General features: G+C 35.4%; 1 protein-coding gene across 3 annotated transcripts in view; it reads left to right on the forward strand.

Moving 5' to 3' along the window:
- LOC149817139 (stearoyl-[acyl-carrier-protein] 9-desaturase, chloroplastic-like) overlaps positions 1 to 22,138 on the forward strand; it is a 71,253-nt gene that overhangs the window by 24,222 nt on the left and 24,893 nt on the right. The window contains exon 4 of one of the 3 annotated variants that reach the window (XM_089986623.1): positions 17,487 to 17,783. The exons of 1 other annotated variant lie outside the window; for it this stretch is intronic. The gene's annotated coding sequence lies outside the window, so the exon portion shown is untranslated. Of the gene's footprint in view, positions 1 to 17,486; positions 17,784 to 22,138 lie in introns of those variants that run through there. One more of the 3 variants, XM_089986620.1, reaches the window with a different exon arrangement.

The raw sequence follows: 22,138 nt of genomic DNA on the forward strand, positions 1-22,138 counted from the left end.
CGCATTACTCCTTCTGAATCAAATTCCAAAGTTGAGGTCTATCATCTGTTCTTCAGATTGTGATTAAAAGGATAAAGAAGCTATGTCTGCTGATAGGCTAATTGCACAGGAGAGTACAGAGCCATCCTTGGGTCCAGAAAGGTATAAAGTTCTTGTTTATACTCGACGAGAAAGGGATGCACCTCCTATCTTTAATCAGGAAATGGATACACCTTCTATATCCACTAGTAGACCCACCCGCTCTCGTCATTCGATAGAAAGATGGGTCAATTATGAAAACTTTTCAATGGACTTTCAACTTTTTCTAACTGCCTTGAGCAAGGAAGATGAACCCACAACATTTTCTCAAGCAGCAAATTCTAAAAGATGGATTGAAGCAATGAATGAAGAAATGGAGGCTCTACATGAATGTGGTACCTGAGATGTTGTTCCCAGACCGCCTGACAGAAATGTAGTTGGGTCGAAATGGGTGTACAAAATAAAGTACAAACCGGATGGGACTATAGAACGGTACAAGGCGAGACTTGTGTCCAAAGGATTTACACAGGAGCAAGGACAGGATTATGATGAGACCTTTAGTCCAGTTGTGAAAATGGGGACAATCAAAATCATACTATCTTTAGCTGTTGAACATCTGTGGACAATTAGTCAATTTGATGTCAAAAATGCTTTTCTCCATGGAAACTTGAAGGAGGAAGTATACATGGAACAACCCACTGGCTATGCAGAAGGAAATCCTACCAAATACATATGCAAATTAAAAAGAGCGATATACGGATTGAAACAGGCATCCCGTTCCTGGTTTTATAGTTTCTCTCTTGAAATACAAAAATATGGTTTTAGGCAATCTCTCCTTGACCATTCTTTGTTTATATTGAAGAACCAAGATGTGGTTACTCTGCTGTTAATATATGTGGATGATATTATCATCACAGGTAATTCCAAAGTTCATATTCAGAAGGTCAAACATCTCTTGAATCAGAGATTTAAAATGAAGGATCTTGGGAAACTGCGATACTTCCTTGGAGTTGAAGTTGACAGTACCTCTGAAGGAATGACTCTCACCCAACATAAGTACACTATTGATGGGCTCAATAAGGCAGGTATGAAAGAATGCAAACCCTTGGGAACTCCCAACATCCTTCACCAGAAACTTAGTTCTCAAGATGGAGATCTATATGAGAATCCTACAAAATATCGTAGCATCATAGGTATGTTGCAATATCTTGCTTTCACTAGACCTGATATTGTTTACTCAGTAAATCAGGTCTCTCAGTTCATCCATGAGCCACGTGAAGGACATATGTGTTAAATATGTATATGTAAATAAATATATTTCTGTACTGTATTGTACCACTTGTACAGCATACTGTACTGTATTGTACTACTGTACTGTATTGTACAACATACTGTACTGTATTGTACTACTGTACTGTATTGTACTGTATTGTACAGCATACTGTACTGTATTGTACTATTGTACTGTATTGTATTATGTTGTACAGCATACTGTACTGTATTGTACTATTGTACTGTATTGTACCACTCGTACAACATATAAATATCAATGGAAAGGGGAGAAGACATTACACCCAACATTTTTTTCTCTCTTCCCTCTTACCTCTCTCTCTATCTCTTGCTACGATAGTAAGGTGACTCCCACATCTGATTTCTCACATGGTATCAGAGCCAAGGGCGTGGTAATCACGATCATCTGGAAGGCCCCTAAGGACCTTGACGTGCGTTTTTGGGCGTTCTCAAGGAAAGTGTTTTTTTTTTCATCTTTTCTTTGTTGTTTCTCCGTTGAATCACTATATTTCGACGTCGTTTCTTCATTTCCTCATATCGTGCATCTTTTTCTTCTTACATATTCTGTTATCCCCAATTTTATCAACCCTAATTTCTGTTTTCCCCAAATATGGGAACCCTCATTTCTCAAAAGTGCCTCTTTTCTCAAACTTCTTGTGATTTCTTATCTATTTCTTGCAATATAGTTGATAAATCGTACATTCTGCACGATTAACTAAAAAATCGTGATTTCCAAAACTCAAAAATTTCTGTCCGTACGGTTCTGTCCGTACAACCTACGAATTTCTGTCGTGCTGTTTGATTCATCTTTGATCTTCTTCCTTATGGATTCTAAAATCAGCCCCGGATTTCTTTCTCAACTTGTTTCTCACAAATTAACTCATGATAACTACTTACTTTGGAAACGCCAAATTCTGCCGTTTATCCGAAGTCATGGTCTTTCCGGGCATCTGGATGGGGGATCACCCGCCCCACCTATGACTATTACGCAAGAGGTAACTGGTAATGATGGGAAGGTGAGTTGCATTGCTATTCCAAATCCTGCGTATGATGTTTGGTTTCAGAAGGACCAATCTGTGGTTGCCTATTTGACTGCCACGTTATCTGATCGTATATTACAAACTATCTCTGACCATTTTACTGCTGCAGAACTATGGAGACATCTTGCTCACTCTTATTCACAGGTTTCTGAATCACGTGCACTTCAACTGAAATGGCAGTTCCAATCTATGCGAAAGGGAACTAAGACCATTACTGAATTTCTAGGGGATATCAAAATTATCATTGATCAGTTGGCCGCTATTGGATATCCTGTTTCTGACAGAGATGTTGTTCAGCAGGTATTGGGAAGCCTTGGGCCCCAATATCGTATGTTTTGCACTGCATTACAGGTTGCCTCTACACTTCCATGCTTTGAGGATTTACAGGCCAAACTCCTACAGTATGAAGTTAGTTTGACTCAAGATCATCTTATTGATGATCCTCATCCTGTCATGTTTACATCTGGGTCTACCTCATTTCGTCCACCTGCTGCTCATATGGGCCGTGGAGGACTCCTTCCTACTCCTACTGCTCCACCTGCCACTAGAGGTACCCGTGTCCCTACTTGCTTCCATTGCAACAAGCGTGGCCATGTGAAAGCAGATTGTTGGCACAACCCACAGAATCGCAACAAGGCAGGGAGGCCAGGACCAAGAGCTGGACAGATGAATGTTAGACAGTTTCAGGGGCAGCCGCAGGGAAATTTTCGAGCACATCAGGGTACTGATCAGGGACAGAGTGCAGGGTTGCCACATGATGTGCAACAAATTCTGATGACTGCATTTAACAACATGAATTTGCGTCAGAATGATGATGGAGTTTGGTATATTGATTCTGGAGCAGCCGCACATGTTACTTCTGATGCAGGTAAACTTTCCAACATGGTTCCTTATATTGGCACTGGCACTATTGTCACGGGAGATGGTTCCCACCACCCTATTTCTCATACTGGAAATGCATCTCTCTCTTTGTCACAATCTACACTACCATTGAAAAATGTCTTACTCACTCCTGCCATTGAGAAAAACATTTTATCTGTTTCTAAATTGGTTGATGAAACAAATTCATCCATGGAATTTACTCCGTCTTCTGTTTGTCTTAAGGACCTTCGAACCAAGAAGATGCTCGCTAAGGGTGAACGACGCGGAAACATGTACGTCTTTGAAGCAGCCCCCGGGACTTTGAAGACGTCATCTACCGTGTCTCCATCTTTTCCTGCTTATTTGAGTCAGTCTTCTTCTGTTATGCAATGTAATAAGCCAGTTTCTTGGCATCGTCGGTTAGGTCATTGTAGTCAAGGGTTCCTTGACAAATTGTCTTCTCAGGGTTTTATTCCCAAAGTCAAATTAGATCATAAGTGTCCTAGTTGTAATGTCTGCAAGAGTCATGTACTTCCCTTTCAAAGTATCAATAAAAGAGCTTCCAAGTCATTTGAAATTATTCACTCTGATGTTTGGGGCCCAGCTCCTGTTTCATCTCTATCTGACTCTCGTTATTATGTGTTATTTCTTGACTCTTTCACTCGTTACACTTGGATTTACTTTATGAAATCTAAATCTGAAGTGTTCAAACTTTTCAAACAATTCCATGCTCTTGTTCAGAACCTTTTCAATTCAAATATCACTTATTTCCAGTGTGATGGTGGTGGAGAATACATATCTCATGATTTTAGTGAATATTTAAAGGACCATGGCATCACACGTAACTCCTCTTGTCCTTACACTCCACAACAGAATGGAGTAGCAGAACGTAAGCATCGGCATATTGTTGAAACCGCGTTAAGTATGATGCACAATATTGATATTTCTTTCTCTCTTTGGACTGAGGCCTTTCACACTGCAGTGCATATCATTAACAGGTTGCCTATGGAATTATTAGGAGATCAGTCTCCTTATTATTTGCTTCACGGTTCTCACCCTTCTTATGATGATTTGCATGCTTTCGGATGCATTTGTTATGTCCATGTGGATCATTCTTTACGTAACAAGTTTCAGGACAGAGCAGTTCAGTGCAGATTTCTGGGATATGCCGATGGGTATAAAGGATATAGATGTTATGATCCTATTTTGGGTAAGATTAAGGTGTCTAGAAATGTTGTTTTTGATGATGACCATTTCAGCACTTGTGATACTTCTCAGGTATATGAGCAAACTACTTATGATCCATGGCTTTGTGATACTTTGCTATATGACTCTATCAGAGATCCTGTTGTTGATGAACCAATTCAGTTTGAAGCAGACAACTCCATCATCCAGGATGCACCTTCACGGTTTTCAGGTTTGGTTTATGCCCGTCGAGGAGCCCCTTCAACTCCATCTCACGAGGCTCCCCCTCTTCGACGATCCACACGTGAAAGGCATCCTATCCATCGTTGGGTTAGTTACAACAATTTTTCTCTTGACTTTCAGTTGTTTCTAACCAATGTGGCCAAAGAGAAAGAGCCGTCTACTTTCCATCAGGCAGCCCATTCTCGAGCTTGGGTTGAAGCTATGAACGAAGAAATGGCAGCACTTCATGAATGTCATACATGGGATATTGTTCCTCGATCTGTTGATAGAAATGTTGTTGGTTCCAAATGGGTTTACAAGATCAAGCGTAAACCAGATGGTAGCATTGAAAGATATAAAGCTCGCCTTGTTGCACGCGGATTCACACAACAATATGGGCAAGATTATGAGGAAACTTTTAGCCCTGTTGTCAAAATTGGCACCATTCGTGTGATCCTCACTTTGGCACTTCAGCATGGTTGGTCTCTTAGCCAGTTGGATGTCAAGAATGCGTTCCTACATGGGGACTTGAAGGAAGAGGTGTATATGGAGCAACCTCCTGGATATAGTGAACATGATGCGGCTACATGGGTTTGTAAATTGAGAAGGTCTCTTTATGGTTTAAAACAGGCATCTCGGTCTTGGTTTGAGAGTTTCTCCATGGAAATTCAGCAGCATGGCTTTTCTAAGAGTATACTTGATCATTCTTTATTTATGTATAAGAATGATCATGTTACTACTTGGGTTCTTATATATGTTGATGACATCATTATCACTGGGAGTGATGATGCACATATTGCCTTGGTCAAGTCTTTACTCATGGCCAAATTCAAGATGAAGGACTTAGGCCCATTGCGATACTTCTTGGGAGTTGAAGTCGATAGACAAGATGATCGACTCACTCTAAGTCAACACAAGTATACTCTTGACATTCTTCACACCACTGGTATGATTAATTGTAAACCTCTCAGCACCCCATCTGTCTTAAATCATAAGTTTAGTGCAAAAGAAGGCCAATTATATCATGATTCCACTTTATATCGCCGCATTGTTGGTATGTTGCAATATCTTACATTTACAAGACCTGACATTGCTTATGCTGTAAATCAAGCATCTCAGTTTATGCATGCTCCCACTGATTGTCATATGGAATGTATTAAGCGTATTCTCAGATATCTGAAAGGGACTATTGGAGATGGATTGCTCTATCACAAAGATGAAAGCTTCACTACAGGACACCGTTTACTTACATATTGTGATGCAGATTGGGGTGGGGACCCTGATGAGCGTAGGTCGGTTTCAGGATATTGTGTTTTTATTGGCCCAAATATTGTCACTTGGAGTAGTAAGAAACAAAAGGCCATTGCTAAATCCAGCACTGAGGCAGAGTACAGGGCAATGGCAGCAGGGACAGCTGATGTCACTTGGGTACGGCATCTTCTTCAAGAGTTGAATGAACCTATCTCTTCCTCTCTGCTTTTATGTGATAATCAAAGTGCCATTAATATTTCTTTTAACCCTATTCATCATTGTCGCACGAAGCACATTGAGATTGATCAGCATTTTGTTAGACAAAAGATTGAAACAGAAGAAATTGAGGCTTCGTATGTCAGATCAGAAGACCAAGTAGCAGACATCTTCACCAAAGGATTGGTTAGTCATCAATTTTGGTTACTTAAGGGCAAGTTGAGCATGATTGAAGATCATCCTCAACTTGAGGGAGGCTGTTAAATATGTATATGTAAATGAATATATTTCTGTACTGTATTGTACCACTTGTACAGCATACTGTATTGTATTGTACTACTGTACTGTATTGTACTGTATTGTACAGCATACTGTACTGTATTGTACTACTGTATTGTATTGTACTGTATTGTACAACATACTGTACTGTATTGTACTATTGTACTGTATTGTACTGTGTTGTACAGCATACTGTACTGTATTGTACTATTGTACTGTATTGTACCACTCGTACAACATATAAATATCAATGAAAAGGGGAGAAGACATTACGCCCAACATTTTTTTCTCTCTTCCCTCTTACCTCTCTCTCTATCTCTTGCTACGATAGTAAGGTGACTCCCACATCTGATTTCTCACAATATGGAAGCGGTTAAACGGATACTTCGGTACTTGAAGGGAATGGTTGGGGATGACCTTTTGTACAGAAAAAGGACAAATGAGCAAAATGAACATGAAATTATTGTCTATACTGATGCAGACTGGGCGGGGGATCCAGATGAACGCAGATTTGTATCTGACTATTGTGTGTTTGTTGGGATGAATTTGGTATCCTGGAGTAGTAAGAAACAAAAGGTTGTTGCTAGATCAAGTACATAAGCTGAGTATAGGTCAATGACAACCGCTACTGCTGAAGCTACTTGGATTAGACACTTGCTAACAGAAGTGGGAGAATCGATCTTTCGATCCCTCCATTTATGTGATAATCAAAGTGCCATCAATATGTCCTTCAATCCCATTTATCACAGTCGGGCCAAATATATCGAAATAGATCAACACTTTGTGAGACAAAAGGTAGAAGAAGAGATTGAGCCTGAATTTGTATGGACTACTGATCAAGTGACTGATATATTCATAAAAGGATTGACTAAAGCCAGGTTTTGGATGTTAAAAGGCAAGTTGTTCATGGTTCAAAACCATGCACAACTGGAGGGAGGGTGAAAAGATGTGTATTCGGGTCTCGGGTTAAGGTCTAGACCCGAATACGTAATCACATGTTATATTATCTCATTAATGGCACATGTGTAATTATTTTGTATTATAAAAGGGTATTTTAGTACCCTAAAATCTTTTGTATCACTAATAGCATATAATGAGAAGTTCAGTAGCCGATTCCTGTATTGGAAATTAAGTTTTTCCTTCTCTTTCTCTGTTCTTCACTCTTCACGCATGATGAAACATTGGGTTTTATGAAATCTAACACACACATGTTGATACGACCGCATTGGAGAGAGAGGAAGATTGACCTTTGATTAGTGGTTGAAAGATTTCCATGAGTTGAGCAAGAGAGATGTTCTTGAAACCTTCATCTAAACTACCCTTTTCACTTGAGGATCTCATATAAGCCATTTCTTATTTCCATTATTTGGGCAAAATGGTTTGATGTGGCCTGGTTATTTTTAAAAGTGTCATATTATCTTACCACTCATCTTGTATTCATAGTCACTTGAATTCTTCTCATAGTCACTTGAGCTTTTTCCATAATCATTTGAACTCCTTTCATAGTCACTTTGGCCTCTTTCAAAGTGAGGAGGCCTATATGCTTTTGTATGATTTTCGGGTCTTGACATAACAAATCCCGATTCCTCATCTTTGGTAGAGGTGAGCTTTTTGAGTCTATTCTCTTCCATAGCTCTTCTAAAGTCTTTATTATGAAAGTAACACCTCTTCTATGAACCTATTTGGTCCCTTCAAATTCAGGTCTAAGCCCATTAATAAATTGGTAGAAATGCTCTTTTATAATTTGATTTTCACGGAGTTCTACATCTTGAGGACAATGCCACTTAGGCTCTAAAAGAGTCAATTTATCGCATAGTAGAGAAAAAACATTATATTCTTCCCTAATGCTCATTTTCCCTTGGGTCATAGTTCTAACTTTATTTTGCACATTACAGACATGAGCTATGTGTTTTAGACAAAACATATCCTTGAAATACTTCCATGCATCACTAGTAAAATCAAATTTTGCCAAACTTGAGCATTTCTTGATGTCGACATTATTGATGAGCCATCCAATGATCTTGGAATGACCTATCCTCCACTCTTTTCATCTTTTTTCATATTCGACAATGACTTAAGACATTTTTTCTCCTTGAAGTGTTATTTTCTTGCCATTTTCGATCTTGGTAAGCACAAGCTTAGGTTCTCTTTTGATGCCATCAACTAAATCCCATAAACCCTTTTCTCATATTTTGTGTTTCACTATGGATGACCACATCTCATAGTTTGCATCATTCAGTCTTACGGGAATAGAGATGACAACTTCTCGTTCATTCTCTATTTTACAAATAAGAGAGAGAGAGGTATTCTTTGGACAACAGGTCACGATCACATGATTCACGCTCTCACATCCACACGAATAAGATCTTCAATCGATCGCTCTGATACCATGTAATGAAATCACGAACTTTCCACACACTTCAAACAAGAGGCAAATACAAACTCAGACAAAGGGGCAAAGCCACTTATGGGCTTAAGGAAATGAATACACAAAATAAAAAATATCGTCTTTATTGGGGATCAAATGCACACAAAATGCATTGCATTACAAGGGTCTAAGCCTCATTTATATCCACAAAGGAGAGTGAGAGGCTCCCCAATATAGTTGTTGGAGCTCCCAACGGCTAGAATTCTAGCCGTTGGTGAGCCCCAACAGCTATATGGCTGTTATATTTGTCAAGGGATGAAATGCCCTTGACAATATAACATATTACAACTTAAAAATAAAAAATAAAAGGGCTCCCATTGTGCGACACCTATTACAAAAATTACGTAGGTTAAAAAGACTAAAAATACCCATGTAATTGTAGGGTAATACATATTACAAACTTGTCATATATATATATAAACACATTCTAACAGTGGTTAGCATGTGCCCCTGTGTGCTGACTTTTAAGTAGGGGATGCTGTGCCACAAAATCATACGGCCTTTTCAGTGTCTTATCTTAATTTCTTAATTCAAGGCCTTTTGGTATAGCTTGCTATCATGATGGTGCTCTAGAGATAGAACGGTTGATTTTGGATAAAAGATGATTAAGGGTATGGGTTAATCCATCCAATCTTGTTGAGGACATGAGGTGCATTAGGTTGCCCAGAGCCTTGGACCAATTGGACTCTTGGCATAGGCATCCATATGTTTCAAGCTGAATCTAGAAAACATCTGAACATATTAATGGGAAAAGGTTTTTAGGAATATGCAATAAAATTCAAAGATGATTGTGACTTCATAATTCTTGAAAGTTTCCCATTATTTATACTGCATATGTAATGTGTGACAGATTTTTTCCCAAAAAATGTCCATCTTTTTGTTGTTTCCTTTAATTGTCTGATATTTTAGACATGACAGCACTATAGAGTTGGCTTGACATTTTGACTCTCCTGCAGTTAATTCTCAACAGCATTTGATATAAGTGAAGAAAAGATGTATGAGTTTACTTTCTGCTTGCTCTTTGATCTTCAAATGGCAAGATGAGAGAAGAAACTAGTTGATGGAAATAACATAATAAAAAGTAGAAGAAATCTATTGAGTTCTATTGAGAGATAACATTAGTTGGGTCTGGGTTTTGGATCCAGATCCAATATGTAAATGATCTGACATTACTTTTGTTTCTTTTGTTCTTTCCCATATTGCCCCTTTGTAATTAGTTTCCTGTATTGTACAAGATATGGGCAATTATGTAAAAACTGCATGTGTGTTAAGTTTTCAATATATAATAATGCTCTCGCACGATCTCCCCATTGGGAATCGTTATTCTGCAGCAACCCACCTTGTTTCTCCCTATTCTTCCTTGTGGCTATTTTGGACATGAATGAAAACCAAGAATTAACATGGTATCAGAGCAGGAGATCAATTGATTCAAAGTTCTAAGAGATCTTGGGTATTTACCTTGCTTCTCCATTTTTTCCCTTTTTTTCATTTCTTTCTTCTTTATTTCTTCTATCAGTCTTAAATCCATTTGTTTTCACTTCTCAATCAATTTTTATGTTGCTGTTATTTGATTGCATAAACTTCCTCATCTTAACGTGATTTTCAGCTTTTTCCTAATTGTTTCTTGATTGACGTCAATTTTCCAATCTAGTTTTTTCTCTCCTTCCACTTTGACGTCACATCATATTTTGTCTTTCTTGCTATTGATATTATTTCTTTCTTGAATCTTGTTCTTTCCCTTTCATATTTACAGTTTTGGATTCAGATTTACAATTAAAATATGATTTTATTGTGTTTCTTCACCATCACATCATTTTATTCTATTAACACAAAAATATTGTTTCATATCAGAAACTGTGAGTTTCTGATCAGACTTTGATTCTTTTTTGTCTACTCTACTGTGATTTACTAACAAAAAAAAAGGTCGGTCAAGCTTTGGGTTATTTATATTTGATATTGACGGGACTGGTCGAGTTCTATTGTTCTATCTCATATTCTTTATTATCCTCTGCTTATGAATTCAAATCCTTAACCGTCCCTGTTTTCTACCTTTTTGCCTCAATTGGTTTTTGAAAAATTGAACCCAATTTTTCTAATTTGTAAGAGGCAAATAACTCATTTTATTAGGAGTCAAGATCTCTCTGGGCACCTTGATGGGTCCTTCGTCCATCCACAAGAGTATGTAACCAAGGAGAATACAAATAAGAACAAGGTTGTTATTTCATATGTTCTTGTAAAAAATTCAAAGTTTATTTCATGGATGAAAAGAGATCAGGCCTTGGTTGTGTACATCATTTTCACTTTGTCGCATGAGGTCCTTCTTGAAGTACTTAATGATTGTACAAATTTATAACTTTGGACTAGATTAGTCTAGGCATATTTTCAGATGTTAGAATCCAAGGTTACACTTTTGAAGAAGGAATTTCAGAATATGAAGAAAGGTTCCATGTCCATCATAAAGATGAAAAATATCATTGATCAACTTGCCATGGTTAGTTCCTATCAGAAATCCTTTTGCTCTGGTACCATGTTTTGTTATGTTCACATAGATAAGTCCCTGAGAAATAAATTTGAACCTAGAGCTCATGTTTGTAAATTCATTGGTTATGTTGTTAATTATAAAGGATTCAGGTGCTATGATATAAAAAATAAACGTATTCGAATTTCCAGAGATATGGTGTTTGATGAGAGTTTTGATTTTACTGCAGAATAAATTTAAAAATAAAAAGAGAGCAGTGTCAAATATTATCAGTCATGGTTAAGTCAAGAATTGTTTTCAACGCTAGTTGATATTTCTACATCACAAGAAAGAGATTTAGAAAATCATGGACAAGGGGAAGATTCTCGTTGAATAAAATGTAGCAATAGATGAGAGAGATATAAAGAAGACTATGTCTACACTAGAAGTAAAGGGACAACCAATATTGAAGTGGGACAACAATCCCAAAACATGAGCTCTAGGTTCACATTTATTTCTCAGGGACTTATCTATGTGAACACAACAAATGCACCCATAAGCTTGTAAAGAATATAAACTATTTATTTATGAGAGACTTATTTATGTGAATATAACAAATGCACCCATAAGCTCGTAAAAAATCATAGTCATGATGCTTCCTATCCTAAACAAAACATAATAGGAAGACTTATAATTTAAAATCTTCATGTGTTATATATTTATAATATAAACAACCGAATGAAGTGCCTTTATTTAAAGATATAAAAGAGTTCTACCAACATATAATATAGTTAGGTCACTTTTAACAATATGGAGATGCTTCCTACATTTGAGAATCTAAAGGCCAAATTGTTATATTATGAGATGACTTTTACTACTAATACAGATGCCTCCAATGATAGAGTGACTAATGTGTCAGGTGGTCATGGAAGCGGTAAATATTTTAGAGGCAAGGGACATAATTGTGGAGGTAATCAGAGAGGTTGAGGTATACTTTTCACACCGATTACTCCTCCTAACACTACTGCACAACGACAATGTCCTATTCATACTTGTTTTATATGCAAGAAACCATGATATATTAAAACAAATTGCTTGTTCAAAGATGATCTTAGGTATAATAAGGGGAAAACACAGTACAAAAATCAAGGCAAAGGTTAATATAGAGGTCTGACAAGTGGACAGAGTAGTGGTGAATGACAAATGCCTATAGATAAGCAGTTATTACTTGTTGTCCTTGTAGGACTAAATCTGAAGTAGAATGAACAAGGAGTGTGGTATCTTGGTTTTGAGGTTGCTAATCGCATCACATATGATGAGGATAAGTTCTTGACGTTGATTCCTTATCATGAAAAATATAGTATTGTTATTGGAGATGAGGCTCGTTATCCTATTATATACACTGAAAATGTGTCAATTTCTTGTCCAAATCTAATTCTCTTAATCTTTTCAATGTCTTTTTTGTTCTTAACATCAAGAAGAATCTTATTTTCATTTCTAAACTTGTTGATAATTCCAATTCGTGTTTTGTATTTACTCTGTCATTTGTTTGTGTCAAGGATCTTCACACGAAGAGGATATTCGCTAAAGGCAAAAAATCGAAAAACATGTACGTCCTCAAAGAAGATCCTGTGTCCAAGTCAGCTAATTCTGTTTTGAAGCTTAGTCTAGAGTCATCGAGTCCATCTATTTTGTTTAGTACTTGTTTAAATAAAGCCAATGTTTGGCATAGTCGTCTTGCTTACTATAGTTGAGGTTTTATTGAAAGATTGGTTTCTAATCAACTTATTCTTGAGTCTAGCTTAGAATGTGAGTTTGTAAATGTTATATGTCCAAGTTGTCAAATTTCAAAGACTCATGTACTTTTATTTAATTCATGGAATGAAAGAACTTTGAAACCTTTTGAAATTGTACATTTTGATGTATGGGGCCCAATACCTAATGTCCCTTCTTCTTGTAGTCATTACTACGCTTCTTTCATTGATAACTTTTTTCATGAAGCGTAAACATGAAGTGTTTAATATATTCACAAAGTTTTATATGTTGGTTATCAGTTCTCTATGTCTATTCTGAATTTCCAGTGTAATGGTGGAGGCGAGTACTCTTTAAGAGAATTTATCACTTATCTTAAAAATAATGGAATCAATAGAAGTGTGTCTTGCCCTTATACCCCTCAACAAAATGGGCTTGCTGAAAAGAACTAACGACATATTATTGAAAGTGCCTTAGCTATGTTACATGCTAGCATAACTGCTTTATATATTTGGATAAAGGCATTTCATTCGGTTGTTCATGTTATAAATATGATGCCTATAAAGATTTTAAATTATAAGCTTTTCTATTATGTTTTATGTGGGAAGCTTCATGACTATGATTCTTTACGGGCTTATGGGTGCATTTGCTATGTTCACATAGATAAGGCTCTGAGAAATAAATTTGAACCTAGAGTTCGTGCTTGTAAATTTGTTGGTTATGCTGATAATTATAAAGGATTCATGTGCTATGATGTAAAAAATAAACGTATTCAAATTTCCAAAGATGTGTTTGATGAGTTCTTTTGATTTTACTGCAAAACAGGTTCATAAAGAAAAATGGAGCAATGTCGAATATTATCAGCCATGGTTAAGTGAAGAATTGTTTTCAATACCTATTGATATTTCCACATCACAAGGAGCTTCAGAAAATCATGGACAACAAAGGGAAGATTTTATTCTCGTTGAAGAAAATATAGTTATGGACGCGAGATATAAAAAAGGCCATGTCTACACTAGAAGAAGTAAGGGATAGCCGATATTTAAGTGTGATAGCAATCCCAAAACATGAGCATTCATGAGAATACAATTAGCCAATGCGATGAAATCGTAACACAGCCAAAGTTCAAAAGATCAAACAGGGTTACTCACCCTATTGAAAGATGGGTGAGTTATGAAAATTTCAGCATAGATCATCAAGTTTTTCTCATGTAGATAGAAAAGCAAGAAGACCTATGGATTGAAGCCATGAATGAGGAAATGAGAGTATTGTATGAATGCCAAACATGAGAAGTGGTTAAAAGACCTCAAGATAAGAATGTGATTGGATCAAAGTGGGTTTATAAGATTCAAGTATAAACTAGATGGTACCATTGAAAGGTATAAGGCCTGTCTAGTTGCAAAAGGTTTCACTCAAGAGTATGGTATGGATTATGAGGAGACTTTTAGTCTTGTGGTTAAAATGGGAATAATACGAATCATTTTCTCTCTACCGGTGAACCAACCATGGTTGGGCCCTGAACCAACTTGATGCCAAGAATGCATTTTTACATAGAAACTTGAAAGAAGTTTATATGGAGTAGCCATATGGATACAATGAAAATGATTCAACTGAATATGTTTGTAGGCTTCAGAGGTAAATATATGGTTTAAAACAAGCATTTCGTTCATGGTTCAAGAGTTTCTCCTTGGAAATACAGAAACATGACTTCTACCTATCTTCGCTTGACCATTTATTGTTTATCAACAAAGGTAATAAATACATGACTGTTTTACTTATATATATATAGATGACATCATTGTTACAGGGAACTCAGATAGACATATTCAGGAGATAAAGGAAGTGCTGAATAGGCACTTTAAGATAAGGATCTTAGTCAGTTGAAATATTTCTTCGTATGTGTGATTGTAAGCCTCTATTAACTCCTGTTTAAATACACCAACAATTAAGTGTTAATAATGAAAATTTGTACAGTGATCCAATTGAGTATAGGAGTATTGTGAGAATGTTGCAATATCTTACCTTCACAGGATCAAATGCCGTGTATGCAGTAAACCAAGTATCTCAATTTATGCACTAGCCCAAAAAGTGAATTTTGAGGTATTTAAAGGGTACCCTTGGTGATGGACTATTTTATAAGAAAAGAGATAAGAGGGAAGATCTCTTCATAGTTATGGCCTATTCAGATGTTGATTGGGCTCAGGATCCAGATGAAGGGATATCAATTTTAGGTTGTATATTTGTTAGAGGCAATCTAGTTTCTTGGTCAAGTTGAAAACAAAGAGCCATAGCTCGATCAAGTACTAAGTTGAATATCAAGCCATCGCAACAACTACTTCAGAGTTGACATGGATAAGAAATTTATTACATGAACTAGATGAGATAGTCCCTAGATCATTTTTTTTTGTGACAATCAGAGTGCCATCAAGATTTCATTGAATCCTGTGCATCATGGAAAAACCAAGCATATAGAGATTGATCAACACTTCATCAGAAGTAAAATTAAAGACGAAGAACTTGAATCAAGATTCATTGGTTCAAAAAATCAAATAGCAGATCTCTTTACAAAGGGTTTGACAAAGCAAAGGTTTTGGTATTTAAAGTCCTAATTGTCCATGGTGATTACCATGTACAACTTGAGAGAGGCTATTGAGAAATAATGTTAGTTGGGTCTGGGCTATGAATCCAAATCCAATATGTAAATGATCTGACATTACTTTTGTTTATTTCTTTTATTCTTTCCCATACTGCCCCTTTGTAATTAGTTTCCTGTATTGTACAAGATATGGGAAATTATGTAAATACTGCATATAAGGTTTTCAATATAGAGTAGTTCTCTCACATGATCTCCCCATTGGGAATCATTATTCTGCAGCAACCCACCTTCTTGCCTCTCCCTATTCTTCCTTGTGGCTATTCTGGACATCAATGGATACCAAGAATTAATAAGTTCATGGCATGAAAATAAGTAGTAGCAAATAAAGGCAGTCTTATCTAACAAGATGAAAAAGCCAACTTTTCTAACTAGTGCAGTGACAATATGCGTTGCATATACTTCTTGAGGATTAGAAGACATGGGCATCGGCATGCGAGTTGTATCATAAACCCATGTCAAAGGCAAACTTCTGCACTCTTCTAGATGTGATTTTTCTGGCAGGATGCTTGCTGTTGTTTGACAATGAAAATCGTATCTTTTGCATGTAAAAATGCAGTCTTTATAATGGGATATACATGGTCTTATATGAGGATAATTTTGTTGGTTGTGCAATGGATCATGCAATCTTAAACATGCTTCAGGAATTACTGAATGGTATTTATGTTGATATCCTTTATGAAAAATATCCTTCAGTCACATCTTTCCTTGAATGTTTTATTGCTAACCGTCTGCTAGTTGTGAATGATGTGGTTGATATTGGGATGATCAAGCAACAATGTTTTAACTAAAGGCGAGGTCACATACTTGACCTGCTTGCTGTATTTCTGGCAAATTACAATGGAAAGGTTTTGCAACGCTCCCTAAGCAGTTAAAATACATGTTAAGTTGCTGTTTGGTTCAAAGAGTTCATTTGGAGGATAATTAGTTTGAGATACTCCTAGGGAAGTTAGCTCATTCATTTGAACATGCTTCTTGTAAACACTACTTGGGATTTGCACATAAGCTTTTAATGTTCTCATAACCATATGTTTTAACATCATTTAATTTTTTTGATTTTATTTTTAATGAATCGGATATATTTGTTTTATTAGTCCAGTGCTTTGGCTACAAACTGTTAATAAACTATTTAGAAATATTTTGTTGTTAGATATTCGTTTAAACATAATAGTAGCCTTACATCCATTTATATGTGCTCACTTGAGATTGTTGCAGTCTTGTTGCAAAGTAGTAGGAAATCTAGGAGTTGTTTTATTCTTGTGACTAGCTTGCATATTTCTTACTCTTTGATGAATAAACATGATTTTATTGAGAATGGACATCTAGTATAACTTATTACTAGTTATATATTTGTCCTTTGTTTTGAGACTGATTTTTTGTTTCTTTCTTCAATTGCTTCTTGATTTAGAATCTCGTGTGCTGTCCATTGATCAATATGCAATATTGGAAAATAATTTGGAACAACAAAATTTAGGATTTTTTTCTCTTTTTGCATGTGCACCTTTGCATTGGCATTTGGAAGTTTTTTGCTTGAACATTCTTGGTTTGCTGATTTAAGATCTGGTGTGTTGGCCACTGATCAATATGCAATATTAGAGAATAGTTTTGAACAAGTAAATGTGATATTTTTGTTTTATTAATTTTTGCATGTCCCATGGCATTTGCGTTTGGATGTTTTTGCTTCCATTGGAAAATAATGTCTCAATGAAAGCAGAAGCTATGAAGGAAACTGACATTGGTTGTTTCATGTTTCTTTGATGTTGGGATTTTTGCTTTTTTAAACATTGAATGTTATCTGAAACATAACTCTTGGTTCATTGTACATGCCAATAGCATCAAGGACACTTGCAAATGTTATGCAGGTACTGCAAATGCCATGGGATTTCACGATAATCACTACACTGGGTCAGGGGGTACGATCAAACACTTTAGCACTCTGAAGTTTGTTTCTCCCTGTCTTTTTCTTTCTCTGGCTCAAGAAGCTACCCATGTAAATTTCTCATGGTCATTCATAATTGTTGGGAATATGTGGAAGTGTCTGCAAGATCAAACAATTCCATGATTCAGGAGACTGACTATGAAATCAGTTGTTTATTGCTAGTGTATGTGCTAATATATGTCAGTTTGCATTAGTACTTTGTCCAACTATGATTTTCCCTTCACTTTTTCATTGTGTGTGTGTGTGCACGCACACATGCACACGTTTATTTTCGTGGCATGCACACGTTTATTATGTCCCAAATTAAGCCTGGTTGTGAGATGTGTGTTTGGCAAAGGATTCAATTACTCTGGTCCTTTTAATCTCAAGAACACATCGAAACATAAAATCATGTCATGCTCAATTGAACAGTTGAGCAAACACAGACATGACTGCTGGGTGTTCTGTCTTTTAACTCATCTACTAACGTTATTGCAGACAGGGCCCAGATGGAGCCCCCCACATCTTTTTTCCATGCTTCCAATTGATGCATTTCCTATTACTTGTGAGTCATATGGACGTGGATAGCACATTGAACCTTGCGGTGGGAAATTGTTTTCAAGACTTAAGGCCAAAATCTTCTTGTAATTGAGCTCTATCTGCTTGACCAACTTGGTCTTGCAACTCTGCATGTTATTTGGGCTTGACTTCTCTGTCAACTCTTAAGGTTTCTTTTTCTTTTATGACATTATAATGCTCAAACATGCCCCACTTATTCAGAAAAGTGAGGAGCTGGGAAGTTGGCATTGCCCTTTACCATTCAAATTTCCAACATACCCAAAATTTCAAGATAAATGGATTCCTCCATACACCCCATAAGAGTCATATAATTGCATGCTTGGCTTTGGCATACATCCTGTCTCAGAATATGAATCACAATATTGATTCAAGTATTTCACATCGATGCTGTTGAAAGCTGATTTTCAGTTTTTTCTTGTGGAAAATGATCTTAATAATTTGACCTGATTCTCAAAAAATCTTATAATTTTTTATATTCTCGATGTCCAAAATCGCAAATATTCAACATCGTTAGGACTTTTTTACTCTTTGCAACTCCGAATTTAGGCTTTATTTACTCTTCACAACTCTGAATTTAAGCTTTATTACAATAAAATTGTAATGTTTTTTGGCTAAGTTTAACTTCCACTTAAATCCAAAATCATGCATAAATTTATTTACGATTTTTTTATGAAACTTAAATCACTAAAATTACAAATATCCTACTTTTTTGCATATACTTCAATATTTTGCGTAAATATATTTGTGATGTTAGTCGCTTCAGTTTTTCACATAAATATATTTGTAAATATCTTACTTTTTCGCTTATACTTTTCAAAATTGCATAAATTCAAGTATGAAATCACTTATCGCTAAATTCACAAATAACTTAATTATTCACATATATTATAACCTACTTATTTGCATATACGGCTAGATCTCACATAAGGTTATTTGTGAATCTTTGTATATCACACTTTAATATTTTTAAACTTATGACAAATATGTGATATTTCTTATTTTTTGTAATTTTTTTGAATCATATATAAACTTGTCTGCTTATTTTTACATAATCTAGGGTTCTCTTTTGTCTTTTATCTTCAACCAATGGTCTCCAACCCGCTTTTATTCCAACAACTAATTTTGACAACTATTTTTAATTCATTTGCATATATCAGACTTTTTCGTATATACATTTTGAAATCACGTAAAGTATACAACAACAACAACTATGCCTTTATCCCAAAACAATTGGGGTTGGCGATATGAACCAACAAAGAAAATCATGTAAAGTGTATTTGCAAAAATTTGATTATTTTGCAAAACCGTTTCTCCATGTATAGACAAGTCAATATGATAATATAAAACTAAATACTATTGGTTTGCAAAAAAATTAGATAACATGAAGTTTGATAATTATAAAATTACATTCAATACATGAGTTTCTTTATAAAGTTATAGTCAAAGTTTAACTTAATCTATCCAATTACAAATGTAAGTTAATATATTACAAATGTGCATAATTGTCTACGGATCAACTAGCTGGATAGATTTTTTGGATACCTTTCTAACCGATGTCTATGCCTTTTCATTGTCTTTCACACCCTTGTAAGCTCTTTCCTTCGTATGCTTGTAAAATTTGATCATACAATTTTTTATATATATGACATTCGAAAAACAATGCTTATATTATTTTACTACCGATTAAAAAACTAACTGGTAAACCTTGTATGTTCACAACAAATTGTCACAACTACAAGACAATGAGGTAGGGGCAACTGACTGCATGAAGAGCAACAATTTGTCGTATCACTTTCTTGATGCTGACAAGGTATGTTTTTACATTACTTTGCATACTTACAAATAAATTTCTACATGCACAATGATGTTACACTAGATTTATGTTGCAACTCTTAATTCCTTTCAACTATGGTAACAAGCATTGGGTTCTTTGGGAAATAGACATGAAAAAAATGACTTTCGGCTATACAATTCTACTTGAACACATAATTAGCAGATAAAAACCTCAAACAAGTAGTATGATAATATAACTTAATAATATACTCATTTTTTTATGTATATTTGTTTTCTCTTTTTTTTGTGTATATTTGTTGTTTCTTTTTCATGCATATGTGTTGCAGGTTCATTTTTTTAGCATAATTTGCGTTTGACTGTTATAAAGATTGGACGACACAAACCTTGGAGGGTATTCCTCAATAAGAAAATGAGTAACTACTTTACATTTGTTTGATAACTCATTTCGTATATGTACATGTTTTTCACTTTATATTTTCTCATTTTACAAGTATGACTGGTATATTTGTCATACAATATATGCAATATTTAGACAAAAACTAAAGATTAAACTTTACTCATGTATGTGTTTATATGTTAGTTCACGTATCTTGTTATATGCTATATAGTAAATCCTGTGTGGTAACAAAAGAACGAACAAAATTACGTGCAAACATAACAAAAAAACAAACAAATTAACGTGTAAAACTAACATTTATGTCACTTGCCAAAGGAGTTTCTTTGCTAAACTCATACTCTTTCGGCTCTTGATGTTCTCTTCTATAGTTTTTTCTTTCTTATTAACTTGTTTTTAACAACAAAATAAATTGTATACTATTAATATCACATATACACAAATGATTCGAGATACTGCTTATACCTAATATCCGATATGTTTTTTCATGTTGTTCGAACCTCAAGGTTGTTTGAATCCTCTTGTACTGTAAGAACGTTTACGATTATATAGCTCAAACTACTTAGATATACATACAAAGAAGCATTTCATTAAACAATACTATATATACTATTATTTGTGCTTTCGCCTGTTGTGGCAAATCTCACTACAGACACTGCACTTGTATATCATAACATCTTTGTGTGTTTTTCTTCGTATATTAACTTCAGGTTGACCTACTTTGTAAACCACTTTTGATGGATAGACAACTATAAGAGTAGGTGAAGCGATTTGTGAGATATTATCCACTATCGAGAATAAATGATATTGATTATATGCAACTCGATACGATTCAACTTTGAAGAACTTGTCACAGTAATCCTCTGGTAGGTCACCCTCATACAAAATGCATGTGATAACATGTTCGTAAGGAATCTCGCTAACCTATCACTCTTCACAAGAGCATAAGTGCCTCTAAACTATGAGATCGATCGTGGGCTTTATACCATTATCGGAGGCAATGCACTACTTGCACACATATTTGTTGTGCCTTTTTCTTCAGTTCCTCTAGCTTTTCTTTTATCTTCGACACTACAACACTTGTCATATGTTGTCCCACAATAATTTTTTTCTTAAAACGTTTCATCAATAAGAGACAAAGCTTTTCAATAAGTGAAATTAGGGGCTTGTCACATATGGCGATAATCCACAAATTGAAGCTCTCTGCTATATTAAATGTTAAGCAATCATATCTCTTTCCTGAAAAGTGACAATTATTTTAACGTTTCGGATGCACGTCAGTGGCAACATAATTGTATGCATATGTGCTTTGTTCTTTAATTTTGTCAAGTAAATAATTATATTGTTCTTTCATGGTTGCTCGAGCTACACTCCACCAAAGTGCACTAAGTGGTGAACCAAATTTCTTTAAAAAGTTCTTCATCAAATGCTTTATGCAAAATACAACATAACATGTAAGGCATGTGTAGGGGACATCATACTTTAAACATGAATACCTATTTGAGATAACTGTCAATACTCCTCTCTATGAACTTATCCAAGTATATAAATTTGTATTTTAATACCTCTAAAAATCATGCCCATGAATCATTGAACTCCTTATCAATAACTGCAAATGCTATCAGAAATATCTTACCACAGGGATCAATATTATGAGCCGACAACAATATACACGTATATTTTTCTTTTAGGAACATGCCATCTACCATAAAAACTGGAGGACATTATTTCAAAAACTCATCAATGCTTGGTCAGAAGGATAAAAATAGATACTTAAATCGATCTTTCCGATCAATTTTA

Source organism: Nuphar pumila, chromosome 14, assembly GCF_984573655.1.
Source record: "Nuphar pumila chromosome 14, dmNupPumi1.hap1.1, whole genome shotgun sequence".
Lineage (NCBI taxonomy): Eukaryota > Viridiplantae > Streptophyta > Magnoliopsida > Nymphaeales > Nymphaeaceae > Nuphar > Nuphar pumila.